The sequence below is a fragment of the Molossus molossus genome, unplaced genomic scaffold (genome assembly GCF_014108415.1).
Source record: "Molossus molossus isolate mMolMol1 unplaced genomic scaffold, mMolMol1.p scaffold_m16_p_25, whole genome shotgun sequence".
NCBI classification, from domain to species: Eukaryota; Metazoa; Chordata; class Mammalia; order Chiroptera; family Molossidae; genus Molossus; species Molossus molossus.
Genome location: NW_023425361.1, coordinates 1,814,425 through 1,834,350, shown reverse-complemented (window position 1 = coordinate 1,834,350; position 19,926 = coordinate 1,814,425). Strand labels below are relative to the sequence as shown.

The 19,926-nt window shown below is 41.2% G+C and overlaps 1 pseudogene; it reads left to right on the top strand.

Moving 5' to 3' along the window:
• The first annotated feature begins 1,022 nt into the window (after positions 1-1,022).
• On the top strand, positions 1,023-2,581 carry LOC118641103 (annotated as a pseudogene).
• The last annotated feature ends 17,345 nt before the right edge of the window (positions 2,582-19,926 follow it).

Below are 19,926 nucleotides of genomic sequence, written 5' to 3'. Positions count from 1 at the left end.
GAATTAGAATGGCCCACCTTTGGTGTGTGATGGCCCTCTGAAAGTACCTTGATGTCCCCACAGTCCAGGCTGTGTATAGGGTAGTCACCAGAGACTCCAGCCATCTGACCAATTTCACTACCTAGACCAGTGGTTGGAAAAAGCCAAAATCAGGCCTCCTTGGGTCCAATTCTGTGTTACTACTCAGGCACAGTGTAAGGGCCTCGTGGCACAAGGTGAAAGGAAGACTTCACGGCGAATTAAGCAGCCCCCTGTATTACAAGGGGATTCAGAAGAAGCCCCTCGACTGCCACCGCCAACACTACCTAAGGATGGGGAGCCTCACCTGCCCGACAACCCACCTCCACCCATCTCACTCCCACAACTGGCCAATGTGCCACCAGAGCCAGTGGGAAGGTGTCTTAGGTCAGTGACCAAGGGACCAAAACCTTCAGCAGCAATGAAATTACCACTGCAGGAGACAAGGGGTCCACAGAGAATGGGCCTCGATGGGACCCTATTAGAGGGGGGATTAGTCTTCCAGACTCATTGCCCCACCTGTATTGACTGTAATGGATTTTCACAGAAGGCAAAAAGTGGCTGTAGACCCAGGCAACAGCTAGACATCTAGGCATAGAAGCCTGAGCATGAGGGGCTTTTCCTGATGAGGAACCCTCAGGGAGACCCGCAGACACAGAGACAGGAGAGGGCAGGAGAGACAGACAAAGGCACAGAGGCAAAGCCAGAGTTTAGGGCAGAAAAAGAGAGACCAGAGACAGGAGAAGACAAAGATGCAGTAGAGGAGGGTTTGCAGGAGCCAAGCCACTAGGCACCTCTCCCAAGCCAAGGGGCAAGTTTTCTCCATCTCATCCGAAGGTCCCCAGCCCCTCTGAAACTCTGCCTCTGACCCTGGCACTAGTCTGAGCCCCAGGCTGCAAAGAGGAGCTTTTCACAAAGCCAGGGTGTAAAGGATGTGGTGCCCAGATGGCCTCAGTCCCTCCCAGCTTCAGCTTAGGAGGGGCTGGACAAGCAGCTGGTGATGGGGAGCCCAACCCCGTCTTCTGCTCTTTAGTGTGACCTTCCCTGGGTTGGTGTAGCTGCTCTTGCTGCTACTGGCCTCCCTCCTGCCCTTAGCCCAGCTAGCCAGCCTTCTTCCCTGAGAGGAGGAGATGGTTTTTCCTGAGAAACTTAATGGAAGTATCCTGCCTAGTTTGGGCATCCCTGATAGACTGTGGTACCATTTGCCTGCCTTTGGGGAGACACTGCTGCTAGAGCTGGAGCAAGATCTGGGCATACAGGTTGAGGGGCTGACAGTGCAGTACCTGAGCCGGGCGCCTGAGCTGCTGGGTGGGGCAGAGCCAGGCACCCACCTCACTGGCACCATCAACAGAGATCCAGAGTCTGTAGCATCTTTGCACTTGGATGAGGGAGCCCTTTTAGGGGTGCTGCAGTATCGGGAGACAAACTCCACATCCAGCCCCCAGAGGAAGGCACCCTCACTTTGGCAGATGAGCCTGGGGCTCACATCCTACGCTAGAAGAGCCCCACCAGGGGCCAGGGCCCATTGTGCAGCATCAAGACTCCTCCTGAAAACCCCAGTCCCAGCCTCCGAAGAGCCAAGCGCTTTGCTTCCCTGAGTAGATTCGTGGAGACCCTGGTGGTGGAAGATGACAATGTGGCAGCATTTCACGGTGCAGGGCTGAAGCGCTACCTGCTCACAGTCATAGTGGCCACAGCTAAGGCCTTCAAGCATCCAAGCATTTGCAACCCTGTCAGCTTGGTGGTGACTCGGTTACTAGTTCTAGGGACAGGAGAGGAAGGGCCTTAGGTGGGACCCAGTGCCGCCCAGACCCTGCACAGCTTCTGTGCCTGGCAGTGAGAATTAAATACCCCTGAGGACTCAAACCCAGATCACTTTGCTGTTTACCCATCAGGACCTGTGTGGGGTCTCCACCTGTGACACCCTGGGCATGGCTGATGTGGCACTGTGTGTGACCTGACGCAGAGCTGTGCCATCGTATAGGATGACTGTCTCCAATTAACCTTCATTGCTGCTCATGAACTGGGCCACGTCTTCAATTTGATCTATGACAACTCAAAACCTGTGTTGATCTGAACGGGCCTGGGAGTGCCCTCATCATGTCATGGCTCCAGTGATGATTCAAATGGATCCTGAGGAGCCCCGGTACAAACCAGAGGCTCCCCTGCACCTGCCTGTGACTTTCCCTGGCAAAAACTATATGCAGACTTACGGTGCCAGCTGACATTCGGGCCTGACTCACACCACTGTCCGCAGCTGCCACTGCCCTGTGCTGCCCTCTGGTGCTCTGGGCATCTAAATGGTCATGCCATGTGCCAGACCAAGCATTCACCATGGGTCAATGGCACCCATTGTGGGTCCTCACAGGCTTGCATGTGTGGCCATTGCCTCCATATGGACCAGCTCCAGGGCTTCAAGATCCCACAGGCTGGTGGCTGGGGTCCTAGGGGATCCTGATGCAAGTGCTCTCGGAGCTGTGGGGGTGGTGTCCAGTTCTCCTCCCAGGACGGCACACAGCCCAGGAAGAAGAATGGGCACAACTGGAGGGAGAAAATACAATGAAAGGATGATGGATACTCCCATTAGAATCGACATGCCAGAACAATTAGCCCATTGATTAGTCCTCCACCAACATGAACTTATCCATCTGGGAAAAACTGCCCTAGAAGCCTTATAAGCCACTACTACCTGGCTGCTCAACTTCCATCCTCTTGTGCCATGGTCTCCGAATGCTGTCTCCTCTGTGCTCAAAACAATGCCAGACAAGGCCCCATTAGGCCTGCCAGGATCCAGCACTGCGGCCAAGCACCCTTTGAAGATCTAGAGGTAGACATCTCGAAAACAGGACTCAGTAGAGGAAATGAATATCTCCTGGTTTTCATCTGTACTTTCTCAGGCTGGGTTGAAGCTTACCCCACAGGTACAGAAAAGGCAAGAGAAGTAACCAAAGTTCTACTGAGAAACATCATCCAGCGATGTGGAGTGACATTGACTATGGGATCAGACAATGGCTGAGCCTTTGTAGCAGAAATAATACAGCAGGTAGCTATAGCTCTAGGCATCCAGTGGAATTTGCACACGGCCTCCTGGCCACAGAGCTTGGGGAAAGTAGGACACATGAATCAAACCCTTAAACAGACCATGGCAGAGCTATGTCAAGAAACCAACCTGCCCTGGACTGATATACTGCCCCCAGCCCTCCTGTGAGTACATTTTACCCCTTGGGCAAAGATAGGGTTCTCCCCTTTTGAAATTTTGTACAGGAGACCTCCCCCACTGAATAAATTCAAAGGGCATATAAAAGAACTAGAAAATTTGGAAATTCAAAAACAACTACAAGGACTAGGAAGAACCGTACTTGAGGTACATAAGTGGATAACCGATTACTCATTTCCCTGGGAATAACTGTACACACCTACAGACCAGGGGATCAAGACTGGAAAAGGGAACCCCTCAAACCAACCTGGGTTGGTGTTCCTGGTGAGGAACCTGGAAAGGGCCCTGTGTAGTTATACTGACCACTCCCACAGCTCTCAAGCTTGCAGGTCTGAATACCTGGATCCACCACTCATGGGCGAAGGCAGCTCACCTGCCACACAACCACCAACTTGCTTGGAGCGTGTCCACCAGCCAGAACAATCCTCTGCAGTCACCCTTAAGCGGACAGTAAAACCTGCTGGTTGGTCTATGACAAGTGCCTGAGGACTCTGCCAATAGAAATGATGGTCATCACCTGCTGGACTGATCCCAGCACTGGACTCTGTATCCTTAGTAGTCTTACAGGATCAAAAGATGCCTTAGCAGCAGTAGTAGTATATAATAGAAGGGGGTTAGACCTACTGACTGCTGAAAAGGGAGAAATATGCCTCTTCTTAAATGAGAAGTGTTGCTTTTATGTTAATTGATCAGGAATAGTTAGAAACATGGCCCAGCAGTTAAAGGAAGAAATTGCAAAGACTGGAATTATTGGAATCTTGGAGTTCCTGAAGTAATATATGGAACAGGGCATCTTGAGTACTCCCATTAGGTGGTCCTCTCTTAATGCTTTTAATAGCACTCCTGTTTGGCCCTTGTTTGGCCTTCTCAACATACTTAGAAACAATAAAGCTCCAAATGATGCTTCAAATAAGGACCCCCAACTACTCTCCTCTGGATGGTGAAGAGCTCTAGTTGCTGCATCCCTCCCCTTCAATGCCCCTATTCAGCAGAAAGCAGCCGGAGATATCTTTGCCCCTCTTCCTTATGTGGCACTGAGCTAACTCCCTGTCCAAGATGTTCTCTAAGTCTTCTAGGAGCAGCTTGAGAATCAAGAAGGGGGAATGAGAAGGCAAGCTGGGTGCAGACAATGCCCTTAGGCAGTGCACACACCTTGTCCCTGGCTTTTGTAATTCCCTGACATCTGCCAACCACCTAAACTACAGCAGAACTAGAAAGCCTCCAAATACCAGAAGCTTATCATGTATAAAAGGCAGCTAGAAACCAGCCTCATGGCTAAGCCTTTGGAGGTGCCTCTACTGGGCCGGCACTGGTACACATTAAGCAGTCATTTTCTAATCCTCCAAGTGCGTGCAGTCTGTCTCTCCCCACTGACCAAATTTCTGCCACAACAAATCCACTGAGCCAAACCAGCGGGGCCATATTTCTCTTTATATTTGAAGGAAAATCCTATTTATAACCACAAAAATCCAGTATGCAGACATGTATTTGGTATCACAATATACATGAGTTGTGCTTGCAATCTTGATCTGATCAAGCTCTGAATTTTCCACAAACAGAGCTCCATTCTTCTATGTTATACTGGAATAGTCAGTATCAATCAAAAGTCTGTTTATTTTGCAGCAAATTATCTAGGAGTGTTGAGTTTCAGTTCAGCTTCATCATTAAATGCCTTTTCACTACTCCTTGCTTGTGGTATTTTTGTTTTTGTTTTATTTATGTATGGTATGTATTTATTTACTTACTTATGTATGTATTTATTTATATATTTATCTTTATAGCTTTCAAGTGTGAACTTTAGCATCTTTCAGAGGTTCTGCTAGTTAGTTAACATTCTTGGATAATATATTTTCCCCTCAAAATGGAGTAGGGTCTTCATTTTGTAACAAAAAACCAAAACTGTTCCGTGCCAACAACTGTGTGTAGTATGTGGCAAAGGCTCACAGATTCATCACTGAATATATAATATAGGACCTCTGGGTTTCAGAAGAGTTGATGAAAATGCCTGAAAAATTCTGGATTGCTTATGCTTTGTTCAAACATATCAAACCTCTTAAGTATCTCCACACTATCTTTTGTAGTTCTCCAGATTTCTGTTTTCAAGAATCTGAGCTAGAAAAGAAATGGAGTCCTAGGAATGTACATACTTTAGTGGCTCCAGGGAATCTTTCAAATCCTTCACTTATGGCTAATACCTAATGGACCACAACAACAAAAGGAATATGCATTTCTCTTTTGACAAGCCTTTGGAATTCTCCTTTAAAAGGAATAATTTATAATCAAATTAAATTTGTTTATTGTCTATATTTTTTCTATGTGTTGCATATGTTTATCTTGAATGTTTTAAAGGAACGTGATTAGTCCGACTGGTGTGGCTCAGTGGTTGAGCATCGACCCATACTCCAAGAGGTCGCTGGTTTGATTCCTGGTGGGGGCACATGCCCAGGTTGTGGGCCCAATACCCAGTGGGGGGCATGCAGGAGGTGGCCAATCAATGTTTTTTCTCATCAATGTTTCTATCTCTCTCTTCCTCCCTCTCTCTCTAAAATCATAAAGAAAAAAAATTAAGGAACTTGGTCAAACATATATTGAATTAGGGTAAAAAATATATTCAGTTCTTAAATTCTATAAAACCTTCTTTCAAATTTAGTACTAAATGGTAAACTATTGAGTTGCTACTGAGAAATGTTCCCCCAAGGGGTGTAAGTTTCCTGCATAAACAAATTGGATAGAACCCATATTTTTTTTTCTGCTATATATTGAGACATTATGTCTTGCATATCACTATATGATGGATTGTATTGACAAAAATATGCATAATTTAGGTGTTATAAAAAACAGGAAATCCAAAATTTATCATCTGAATTACAATTTATCCTACAACAGAACAATGCCTTTGAATATAGATGACTAGAAAAATGTATTAGGCATAATATATTTAAACAAAAATGTATTATTCTCCACCAAACTTTTTAAAAGATACTAATTTAAGGTTCTATAGAGAAAATTGTTGAAATATGGATGCATGTTTATCATATTAAATTGCATTTGAAATTGCAACATTAGATTTTGAAAAAGATTTTAATTTTAATCTTTTTACCTTGTTTTATTCTTTTTCATAAAACATTCCCCCAGTAGTAGTTCCAGAATACATATGACATTTTAAAGACATAGCTAGAGATCCCAAAGAAAACAGCTTTCTACTCTTACCATAATTTTGTAAGCACAAACCAATCTTTAAATACTTTTAAAAATAAGAAACTAAAACTTATTCAAAAGTTCAGATTGCATACTTGCTCAACTTCAATGACCATGGAGCATATTTAAGAAACAAGAGCTGCTTAAGCAAAGAAATCATATAGAGGATGAATGGACTAGTAAATCTTACAGTATTTGAAGGAACAGAGGATTCTTATTTTTTAAATATGACATAAGAGGATTATATATAAATGATATTACATTTTTCCATCAAAAAATAGAATCATTTTACATTTTCTTATATTTCATTTTAAGAAGAGAGGTCATGTTTGGTGCATTTTCATGACTCTGAATGACTTTATCATAGTCCACATCCCGGTTTTGTCAGAAAAATAATAAAGATAGTAAATACTTTCATCTCTAGAACTGAACACACTGTTAGGATTCTTGCTTTTTTATTCTTTTTCTTCATTTTTGTCAGAATTTTCTCTGAGATCAAAGAGGGCAGGTACTGAGTATACTGCCATACCTTGCTGTCTCCCTGAACACTTCCTGGGCTGGGATATGTGGCATACTGAAATACATCAAGGACGCCCCCAAGGGAAAGGGAGCCAACAAGTCACTGCAGCATTCACCAGAATGCAGATCTATTTCTATTGAAAAAATTTTGCACTAATCTTTATGAAATGCATCTTGACACTCTCTCTTTGAGAAATTTCACTCTAAAATACTGAGAACGTGGCCCAGAGGTGATCTTTTTTTGATTTGCTCTGACTGTTAAGAAAGCAATAAGAAAATCACCTAAGAAGGTGCTGCTGTGTAGATGGGAGACTGTTCATGGGAAAAGGTAAAATCTCATGTGTGTGCTATTTCTTAGTCCTAATAGCAACTTGATAAAATTTAACAGATCATTTTTAATTATACCTCTGAGTCTAGTACTGTCCTCAGAGCTGTTTATGATACAATAAGAACATATTTTATTTTTCTTGAGGAAGATTTATAATCTAAATTGATAACGGTTGCATAATTCATCTCAGTCATAAATATAAATAGTTATTTATTGGTAATTATGAAGTACAATGTCCAGATTTCCCAATTGTGGAGTCAATGTGCTATCTTTAAAAGTACCCTTTCTGGATTTCAAAATGGCGGCAGAGTGAATGGAAGCTACACAGACCATCTCCCAGGACCAAACTGGAATTACAACTAAAATAAAGAAAAATAGTCAGAAAAAAGCAACAGAAAAGCAGCTTGGAAGACCATATAATCAGGGACACTGACTTGATCCTGGTAGGATTACAGTGGCGTGAGAGGGGGGCTGGGAGCCCACAGAGAGCAGTGGCCTTAGCTGTGAGCAGTGCCCTCAGGATAAACTCCCAAGTGGCTCCAGAGCACAGATCAGTGACAAAGTGCTAAAAGAGCCACAGCCACTCACCTTGGGCTCCAGAAGAGAGAGGATGAACTGAACTGGAACTGTGTGAGGACACTCAGGATTGGGAGGCTGCTTAGAGCTTTTGATGAGTTGCGGCCATGCAGGACAGTGGCCAACTTATTCCTTCACAGGGCTCTGGGGAGAGGTGTTGGCCCCTCCCTCAGAGATTCAACGCCACCCTGTGGACAATGGAAATGCAAATTGAGGTTCATTAACAACTAGCATCTGCCCCACCCTCAGGAAATTCCCTTATGCTGAACACCTGAGAGAGTTTTTCATTCAACTGAGAACCCAAGGCTCTTCAAGTAACTGCGACTAATACCCTCCAGGCAAAAAGCTAGAGACAAACTGAAACATTCCTCAGCTTGCAACTCTGCGCAAAAACCTTAGACTTGACAGTGGTGTTTAACGTGGGTCTTCCCACACTCATACAAACCCAGGAGAGGGAGCCACAAAGAGCAGAACACCAACACACACAGGGAAAATTTGGCAGGCTCCAAAGCCCACTGAGATAGCCAAAACTGTATAACAAAAAAACAAATGTCAAATGAAAAAACAAGAGACCTCTACAGAAGATGAAATAAATCAGGTGCAGTTAAGCAAGTTAACAGAGCTAGAATTCAGATGCATGATCTTGAGGAAGCTCAAAAGCATAAGTAAGGACAACAACACCATGAGTAAAGACATAGAAATGTTGAAAATCAACCAATTGGAAATTAAAAACCACCAAGAAGAAATCAAGAATGACATATCAGAAAAAAAGAACACATTGAATGGACTAAACAGCAGAGTAGAGGAAGCTGAGAACTGGATCAGTGAATTAGAAAGCAGGGTAGAAAAAATCAACCAATCAGTAAACCAAAAGGAAAAAAACAATTAAAAAACAGGAAGACAGCTTAAGAGAAATGGGACAACTGAAAACATAATAATATTTGCATCATAACAGTCCCCAAAGAAGAAAAAAATGAGCAAGGGTTAGAGAATATATTTGAAGAAATAGTGACAGAAAATTTCCTTAATTTGGTGAAGGAAGAAGGCATTCAAGTTCAAGAAGCACAGAGAGCCCCAAGTAAGAAGAACTCAAACAGGCCCACACCAAGACATATGTTAATTAAAATGCCAAAAATTAAAGACAAAGAGAGAATCCTAAAAGCAGCAAGAAAGAAGCAACAAGTTACCTACAAAGGAAACCCCATAAGGCTCTCAGCTGACTTCTCAACAGAAGCACTACAGGCCAGAAGGGAGTGGCATGAAGTAATCAAGGTCATGAAAAACAAGGATCTGAATCCAAGACTACTTTACCAGCAAGGTGATAATTCAAAACAGAAGGTCAAATAAAGAGCGTCTCAGACAAAAATAGGCTAAGGAAATACATTAACAACAAACCAGCACTGCGAGAAATGTTAAAAGGACTGCAGTATTTAGTAGAAGAAATAGGAAGAAAAATATAACCATGCTAAATTAAAATGGCAATAAATAAGTACATATCAATAATCACCTTACATGTAAATGGATTGAATGCTCTGATAAAAAGACACAGAGTAGCTATTTGGATAAGAAAGCATGACTCTTCTATATGTTGTTTACAAGAAACCCACATCACAACAAAATACATACATAGTTTGAAAGTAAAGGGATGAAAAAAAAATTGCCAAGCAAACGGAAAGGAAAAAGAAACTGGGGTAGCAATACTCATATCTGATAAACTAGATTTCAAAATGAAGTCCATAGTTAAGGACAAAGAAGGACACTACATAATATTGAAAGGATCTATCCAACAGGAAGATATAACCTTGATAAACATATATGCACGCAATATAGGAGCACCAAAATATATTAAAATTCTTTTGGAGAACTTCAAAAGAGAAATCTACAGCAATACAATCATAGCAGGGGAATTCAACACCTCGCTGACATTACTGATTAGATCCTCTAGACAAAAAATTAGCAAGGAAACAAAGACTCTAAATGAAGCACTAGACCAAAAGGATTTAATAGATATCTACAGAGAATTACACCACAAAACTACAGAATTCACATTTTTTTCAAGTGCACATGGGACATTCTCAAAGATAGACCACATGTTAGGACACAAGCTAAATCTCTACAAGTTCAAGAAGATTAAAATCATATCAAGCATCTTCTCAGATCACAATGGCATGAAACTAGAAATCAATTGCAGCAAGAACATGCAAAGACATTTCAACACATGGAGGCAAAATAGCATGTTACTAAACAATGAATAGGTTACCAAGGATTTCAAGGAAGAAATTAAAAACCTCCTGGAAACCAATGAAAAGGAACACACAACCAGACAAAATCTATGGGATGCAGCAAAAGCAATTCTGAGAGGGAAGTTCATAGCACTACAGGCCTACCTCGAGATACAAGAAAAATTTCTAATGGACTATCTAACCTCACAACATAAAGAACTAGAAAGCAAACAAAAAGAAAACCCCAGAGCAAGTAGAAGGAAGGAAACAGTAAAGATCAGAGCAGAAATAAATGACATAGAGACCAAAAAAACCAATTCAAAGGATCAATAAAACAAAGAGCTGGTTTTTCAAAAAGATAAACAAGATTGATGGATCCTTAGCTAGATTTACCAAGAAACAAAAAGGGAGAACCCAAATACACAAAACCAGAAATGAAAGTAACAACGGACACCACAGAAATACAAAGGATTATTAACAAATAGTATGAATAATTATATGGCAACAAATTAAACAATCTAAGCAAAATAGACAAATTTCTAGAAACACATAGTCTTCCAAAACTGGACTGGGAAGAGATAGAAAATTTGAACAGACCAATAACAACTAAGGAAATTGAAGAGGTAATCAAGACTCTCCCAGCCAACAAAAGCCCAGGTCCAAATGGTTTCACGGCGGAGTTTTATTGAACATTCAAAAAAGAATTAACACCCATTCTCCTCAAACTATTTCAAAAAATTCAAGAAGGAAGACTTCCAATCTTGTTTTATGAGGCCTGCATAATTCTAATTCCAAAACCAGAAAAAAGACACGACAAAGAAATAAAACTACAGGACAATATCTCTGATGCACATAGATGCCAAAATCCTGAATAAAATCCTAGCAAATCGGATTCAGCAATACATCAAAAAAATTATTCACCATTACCAAGTGGGATTCATCCAGAGATGCAAGGCTGGTACAGTATTCACAAATCAATAAATGTGATACATCACATAAATAAAATGAAAAATAAAAACCACATGATCATATCAATAGATGCCAAAAAAGCATTCGACAAAATCCAGCATCCATTTCTGATAAAAACACTCAGCAAGGTGGGAATAGTGGGATCATATCTCAACATAACAAAGGTCATATATGAAAGACCTACAGCCAACATCATACTCAATGGGCAGAAACTAAAAGTATTTCCCTTAAGAACAGGAACAAGACAAGGATGCCCTCTTTCGCCACTCTTATTTAGCATAGTAGTGGAAGTCTTAGCTAGAGCAAACAGACAGAAAGAATAAATAAAAGGGATCCAAACTGGAAAGGAGGAAGTGAAACTCATTATTTGCAGATGACATGATATTATACATAGAAAACCCTAAGGATTCCATCAAAAATCTACTAGACTTAATCAATGAATTTGGCAAAGTAACAGGATAAAAAATTAACGTCAATAAATCAACGGCAGTCCTGCTGGTGTGGCTCAGTGTTTGAGTGTTGACTCATGCACAAAGAGGTTGCCTGTTCAATTCCCGGTCAGGACACATGCCCAGGTTGTGGGCCTGATCTCATTGGGGGGCATGCCAAAGGTGGCCAATCAATGTTCTCTCTCATGAATGTTTCTATATCTCTCTCCTTCTCACTTCATCTCTCTCTCTCTAAAAACAATAAAGGAAAGAAAATTAAATAAGCAAATCAAAGAAAAGGATTCTTCCCTGGCTGGTTGCTCAGTGGTTAGAGCATTGGTCTGCGGTCTGGAGAGACCCGGGTTCAATTCCCACTAAGGGCATGTATCTTGGTTGCAGTTTGTCCCCAGCCCTGTTTGGGTGGCAACCACTCTATGTGTCCCTCTCATATGGATGTTTCTCTCTCTCTCTCCGTCCCACTGTATCTGAACAAAATATCAAAAAAAATGTCTTCAGGTTAGGATAAAAAAAAAAACACACACACACACAAAGAAATCAACAGCGTTCTTATATACCAATGATGAACTCACAGAAAGAGAAACTGAAAAAAAAAAATCACATTTACAATCGCGGCAAAAATATTAAGATACCTAGGAATAGACTTTTTTTTTTTTTAATATTTTTTTTCTTTTTTAATCCTTACCTGAGGATTTTTGCATGAATCTTCAGCTAGAGTGGGAGAAAGAGGGGGAAAAGAGAGAGAAAGAAACATCAATGTGAGAGAAACACATGAAGTGATTGCCACCCACATGACCACAACTGGAGCCGGGGACAAACCATAACCAAGGTACGTGCCCTTAGCGGGAACTGAACCCGGGACTCTTCGGTCCACAGGCTGATGTTCTAATTGCTGAGCCAAACTGGCCAGGGCCCCAGGAATAAACTTAACCAAAGAAGTAAAGGACATATTTGCAGAAAACTATAGGACATTGAAAAAAGAAATAGAGGAAGATATAAAAAAGTGGGAGCACATACCTTGTCCATGGATTGGAAGAATTAACATCATTGAAATGTCCATATTACCCAAATAAATCTATAGATTCAGTGCAATCCCCATCAAAATACCAACAACACACTTCACAGAACTAGAACAAACACTTCAAAACTTCAGAGGGACGAAAACTGGCGGCGGAGTGAACGGAAGCTACACAGATGGTCTCCCAGAATCAAACTGGAATTACAACTATAACACAGACAAATCAACGGGAAAAACCAACAGAAAAGCAGCTTCTGAGGACCATACAACGAGGGACACTGACTCCATCCCATTAGGCTTGCGAAGGCGCGAGATGGGGGCTGGGAGCCCACGGTCGGCAGCTCGGCAGCAGCCTTAGCTGGGAGCAGCGCCCTCGGGTTACACTCCCAGGTGACCCCACAGCGCAGAGCTGGGACAGAGGCTAAAACAGCCACAGCCACTCACCTTGGGCTCTGGCAGAGGGAGGGCAGACTGGACTGGGACTGTGTGGGGACACTCGGGATCTGGAGGGCGCTCAGAGCTTTGGCTGAGTGCAGCCACTCAAGACGGTGGCCACGTTGCTCCTTCCCAGGGCTCTGAGGAGTGGCTGCAGCCCCTCCCTCAGAGATCCAACCCCACCTTGTGGGCCATTGAAGTGCTAATTGAGGCTCACTAACAACCAGCCTCTGTCCCACCCTCGGAAAAGCCCCTTGGCTGAGCACCAGAGGGAGTTTTTCAATCAACTGAAAACTCATCAAGTAACCTAGACTGCTAGCCTCCAGGCAAAAAGCTAGAGGATAACAGTACCTTTCCTGGGCTGGCAACTTTAACCAGGAAAGTAAGACATCACAGTGGTATTCAATGTGGGTCCTCCCTCGCTCATCTAAACACAGGAGAGGGAGCCACAAACAGCAGAACACCAACACCCACAGGGAGAACTTGACAGGCTCCAAAGCCCACAGTGATAGCCAAAATGGTGAAACATAGAAACAAAAGCCAAATGAAAGAGCAAGAGACCTCCACCGAAGATGAGATCAATGTGGACCAATTAGGCATATTAACAGAGCTAGAATTCAGAGCCATGATCTTGAGGAAGCTGAACAGCATGAGTAAGGACATAGAGACACTGAAAATAAGCCAATTGGAAATTAAAAACCAACAAGAAGAGATAAAAAATGACATATCAGAAATGAAAAACACATTGGAAGGTTGAAAAAGCAGAGTAGAGGAAGCTGAGGACTGGATCAGTGAATTAGAAGACAGGGTAGAAAAAATCAACCAATCAGAAAAACAAAAGGAAAAAAACTATTAAAAAACAGGAAGACAGCTTAAGAGAACTAGAGGACAGCTGGAAACGTAATAATATTCGCATCATAGGAGTCCCCAAAGAAGAAGAAAATGAGCAGGGGATAGAGAATATATTCAAAAAAATAGTGAGAGAAAACTTCCCTAATTTGGTGAAGGAAGAAGGCATTCAAATTCAAGAAGCACAGAGAGTCCCAAGTAAGAAGAACCCAAACAGGCCCACACCAAGACACATAGTAATTAAAATGCCACAAATTAAAGATAAAGAGAGAATCCTAAAAGCAGCAAGAGATAAGCAACAAGTTACCGACAAAGGGAACCCCATAAGGCTCTCAGCTGACTTCTCACAAGAAACACTACAGGCCAGAGAGAATGGCATGAAATAATCAAAGTCATGAAAAACAAGAATCTGAATCCAAGACTACTCTACCCAGCAAGGATATCATTCAAAATAGAAGATCAAATAAAGAGCTTCCCAGACAAAAAAGGCTAAGGGAATACATTAGCACCAAACCAGCACTGCAAGAAATGTTAAAAGGACTGCTGTAATTAGCAGTAGAAATGGGTAGAAAAATAGAACCACACTAAACAAAAATGGCAATAAATAAGTACATATCACTAATCACCTTAAACATAAATGGATTGAATGCTCCCATAAAAAGACACAGAGTAGCTGATAAGATAAGAAAGCATGACTCATCTATATGTTGTTTAAAAGAGACCCACCTCTCAACAAAAGACTCACACAGGTTGAAAGTGAAGGGATGGAAAAAAGTTTTCCAAGCAAATGGAAAGCAAAAAAAAGTTGGGGTAGCAATTCTCATATCTAATAAAATAGATTTCAAAATGAAGACAATAACTAGAGACAAAGAAGGCTACTATATAATATTGAAAGGATCTATCCAACAGGAAGATATAACCTTGATAAACATATATGCACCCAATATAGGAGCACAAAATATATTAAAAATCTTCTGGAGGACTTCCAAGGAGAAATCGACAACAATACAATCATCTCAGGGGACTTCAACACCCCATTGACAGCACTGGATAGATCCTCTAGGCAAAAAATTAGCAAGGAAACAGAGACTCTAAATGAAGCACTAGACCAAATGGATTTAATAGATATCTAAAAAGAATTACACCCAAAAACTAAAGAATACACATTCTTCTCAAGTGCACATGGGACATTCTCAAAGATAGAACACATGATAGGTCATAAACTAAATCTCTACAAGTTCAAGAAGATTGAAATCATATCAAACATCTTCTCAGATCACAATGGCATGAAACTAGAAATCAATTGCAACAAGAACATGCAAAGACATTTCAACTTATGGAGGCTAAATAGCATGTTATTAAACAATGAATGGGTCACCGAGGAGATCAAGGAAGAAATTAAAAACTTCCTGGAAACCAATGAAAATGAACACACAACAACACAAAATCTATGGGATGCAGCGAAAGCAGTTCTGAGAGGGAAGTTCATAGCACTACAGGCCTACCTCAAAAAACAAGAAAAATTTCTAATTGTCTAACCTCACAACTTAAAGAATTAGAAAGCAAACAAAAAGAAAACCCCAGAGCAAGTAGAAGGAAGGAAATAGTAAAGATCAGAGCAGAAATAAACGACATAGAGACCAAAAAAACAATTCAAAGGATCAATGAAACAAAGAGCTGGTTTTTCGAAAAGATAAACAAGATTGATGGACCCTTAGCTAGACTCACCAAGAAATAAAGAGAGAGAACCCAAATACACAAAATCAGAAATGAAAGAGGAGAAGTAACAACCAACACCACGGAAATACAAAAGATCATTAACAACTACTATGATCAACTATATGGCAACAAATTCGACAATCTAAGCAAAATGGACAAATTTCTAGAAACACACAGTCTCCCAAAACTATTCCTGGAAGAGATAGCAAACTTGAACAGACCAATAACAACTAAGAAAATTGAAGAGGTAATCAAGACTCTCCCAGCAAACAAAAGCCAAGGCCCAGATGGCTTCACGGGGGAGTTTTACCGAACATTCAAAAAAGAACTAACACCCATTCTCGGCAAACTTGTTCAAAAAATTCAAGAAGAAGGAAGACTTCCAAACTCGTTCTATGAAGCCAGCATAATTCTAATTCCAAAACCAGAAAAAGACACTACAAAGAAAGAAAACTACAGGCCAATATCCCTGATGAACATAGACGCTAAAATCCTGAACAAAATATTAGCAAATCGGATCCAGAAATACATCAAAAAAATTATTCACCATGACCAAGTGGGATTCATTCCAGGGATGCAAGGCTGGTACAATATTCGCAAATCAATAAACGTGATTCACCACATGATCATATCAATAGATGCTGAAAAAGCATTCGACAAAATCCAGCATCCATTTCTGATAAAAACGCTCAGCAATGTAGAAATAGAGGGATCATAGCTCGACATTATAAAGGCCATATATGAAAGACCTACAGCCAACATCATACTCAGTGGACAGAAACTTAAAACATTTCCATTAAGAACAGGAACAAGACAGGGATGTCCAGTTTCGCCACTCTTATTTAACATTGTACTGGAAGTCTTAGCCACAGCAATCAGACATGAAGAAAAAATAAAAGGGATCCAAATTGGAAAGGAGGAAGTGAAACTGTCATTATTTGCAGATGACATGATACTATACATAGAAAACCCTAAAGATTCCATCAAAAATCTACTAGACTTAATAAAGGAATTTGGCAAAGTAGCAGGATACAAAATTAACGTCAATAAATCGACAGCATTCTTGTACACCAATGATGAACTCACAGAAAGAGAAACTGAAAAAACAATCCCATTTACCATTGCGCCAAAAAAATTACGATACCTAGGAATAAACTTAACCAAAGAAGTAAAGGACCTATTTGCATAAAACTACAGGTCATTGAAAAAAGAAATAGAGGAAGATATAAAAAAGTGGAAGCACATACCCTGTTCATGGATTGGAAGAATTAACATCATTAAAATGTCCATACTATGCAAAGCAATCTATAGATTCAATGCAATCCCCACCAAAATACCAATGACATATTTCATAGAACTAGAACAAATACTTCAAAAGTTCATATGGAACCAAAAAAGACCCCGAATAGCTACAGCAATCTTGAAAAAAAAAGAACAAAGTAGGTGGGATCACAATACCGGATATCAGGTTATACTACAAAGCGACTGTAACCAAAACAGCCTGGTACTGGCACAAGAACAGGCAGATAGACCAGTGGAACAGAACTGAAAACCCAGAAATGGACCCAAGGCAATACGCTCAATTAATATTTGACAAAGGTGGCAAGAGCATACAGTGGAGTAAAGACAGCCTCTTTAATAAATGGTGTTGGGAAAATTGGACAGCTACATGCAAAAAAATGAAATTAGACCATCAACTTACAACATACACAAAAATAAACTAAAAATGGATAAAAGACTTAAATGTGACCCGTGAATCCATAAATATTCTAGAGGAAAATGTAGGCAACACAATTTCGGACATCATACGGAGCAGAATTTTCACTGATACATCACCTAAGGCAACAGAAATAAAAAAAAAAAAAAATGAACACATGGGACTGCATCAAACTCAAAAGCTTCTGCACAGCAAAAGAAACAATCATCAAAATGGAAAGGCAACCCACTGTATGGGAGAACATCATTGCCAATGATGTATCAGATAAGGGGTTAATTTCCAATATATATAGAGTGCTCCTACAACTCAACAAAAGGAAGACAAAGAACCCAATTAAAAAATGGGCTGAGGAGCTGAATAGACACCTCTCCAAACAGGACATACAAATGGCCAAAAGACATATGAAGAAATGCTCAACATCACTAATCATCAGAGAGATGCAAATTAAAACAACAATGAGGTATCACCTCACACCTGTCAGAATGGCCGCCATCAACAAATCATCAAACAACAAGTGTTGGCGAGGGTGTGGAGAAAAGGGGACTCTAATACACTGCTGGTGGGAATGCAGACTGGTGCAGCCGCTATGGAAAACAATATGGTGCTACCTCAAAAAATTAAAAATTGAACTTCCATTTGACCCAGTGATCCCACTGCTGGGAATATACCCTAAGAAGCCTGAAACACCAATCAGGAAGAATATATGTACCCCCATGTTCATAGCAGCACTATTTACAATAGCTAAGATCTGGAAACAGCCCAAGTGTCCACCAGTAGACAAATGGATAAAAAAGCCATGGTACATATACACAATGGAGTACTATGCAGCGGTAAGAAAGAAAGATCTCTTATCCTTTGAGACGACATGGAGGGACCTGGAAAGTATTATCCTAATTGAAAGAAGCCAAGCAGAAAAAGACAAATACCACATGATCTCACTTATATACAGAATATAATGAACATAACAGTCTGAGGAATACAGTAGACCCAAACACATGGAAGTAGGGCACAGACTGACGTCCCTCAGAAGAGGGGGTAGGAGGGTTGCAGTGTGGGAAGAGATAAACCACAGAACTTATATGTATGTATGCATGACCAATGGACATGGACAACTAAGCCGGGGATGGGGTGGAAGTGGAGTGGGTTGGGGGGTGCCAATGGGGTAAAAAGGTAAAATATGTGTAACAAAAAAATAAATAAAAATTCATAAAAAAAACAACTTCATATGGCCCTGGCCAGTTTGGCTCAGCGGTTAGAGCCTGTGGTCCCTAGAGACCCAGGTTTGGTTTTTGCTAAGGGCATGTACCTCGGTTGCAGTTTGTCCTCGGCCCTGGTTGGGTCGTGTCCCTTTCACAGCTATGTTTCTCTCTCTCTTTCTTCCTCCCACCCTACCTGGACAAAAAGTGAAAAAATATCCTCGGGTGAGGATAAAAAAAAAAAAAAAAATTTCATATGAAACCTAAAAAGACCCCAAATAGCACAGCAATCTTGATAAAGAAGGACAAAGTAGGTGGGATCACAATACCAGATATTAGATTATACTACAAAGCTACTGTAATCAGAACAGTCTAGCCCTGGCAGGTTTTGCTCAGCGGTTAGAGCATCAGTCTGCAGTCCCGAAAGACCTGGGTTTGGTTCCCACTAAGGGCACGTACCTTGGTTGCGGTATGTCCCCCAGCCCTGTTTGGGTCATGCGGGTGGCAACCACTCGATGTGTGTCTTTCATGTCAATGTTTTTTTTTTTTTTTCTCTCTCTCTCTCTCCCTCCCACTCTATCTGAACAAAAAATGGAAAAATGTCCTCGGGTGAGGATAAAAAAAACCAAAAAACAGCCTAGTACTGGCACAAGAACAGGCAGATAGATGAGTTGAACAGAATAGAGAACCCAGAAATGGACCCAAGACACTATGCTCCATCGATATTTGACCAAGGAGGCAAGAGCATACAGTGGAGTAAAAACAGCCTCTTTAATAAATGGTATTGGGACAATTGGACAGCTACATGCAAAAAAAAGAAATTAGACCATCAACTTACAACATACACAAAAATAAACTCGAAATGGATAAAAGACTTCAATTTGACCTGTGAATTCATAAAAATCCCAGAAGAAAATGTAGGCAACAAAATTTCAGACATCAGCCCTGGCCAGTTTGGCTCAGCGGTTAGAGGCGTCGGCCTGCGGTCCGGAGAGACCCGGGTTCGGTTCCCGCTAAGGGCGCGTACTTCGGTTGCAGTTTGTCCCCGGCCCTGGTTGGTCATGCGGGTGGCAGCCACTCGATGTGTTCCTTCACGTCGATGTTTCTTACTATCTCTCCCTTCCTCTCTCTCCCTCCCTCTCTATCTGTACAAAAAAATGGAAAAATATCCTCAGGTGAGGATAAAAAAAAAAAATTCAGACATCATATTCAGCAGATTTTTCACTGATACATCCCCTAAGGCAACAGAAATAAAGAAAAAAATGAACACATGGTACTACATCAAACTCAAAAGCTTCTGCACAGCAAAAGAAACAACCATCAAAATGGAAAGTCAACCCACTGTATGGGAGAACATAATTGCCAATGATACATCAGATAAAGGGTTAATTTCCAAAATATATAGAGTACTCATACAACTCAACAAAAGGTAGACAAAGAACCCAATTAAAAAATGATCAGAGGAGCTGAATAGATGCCTCTCCAAACAGGACGTACAA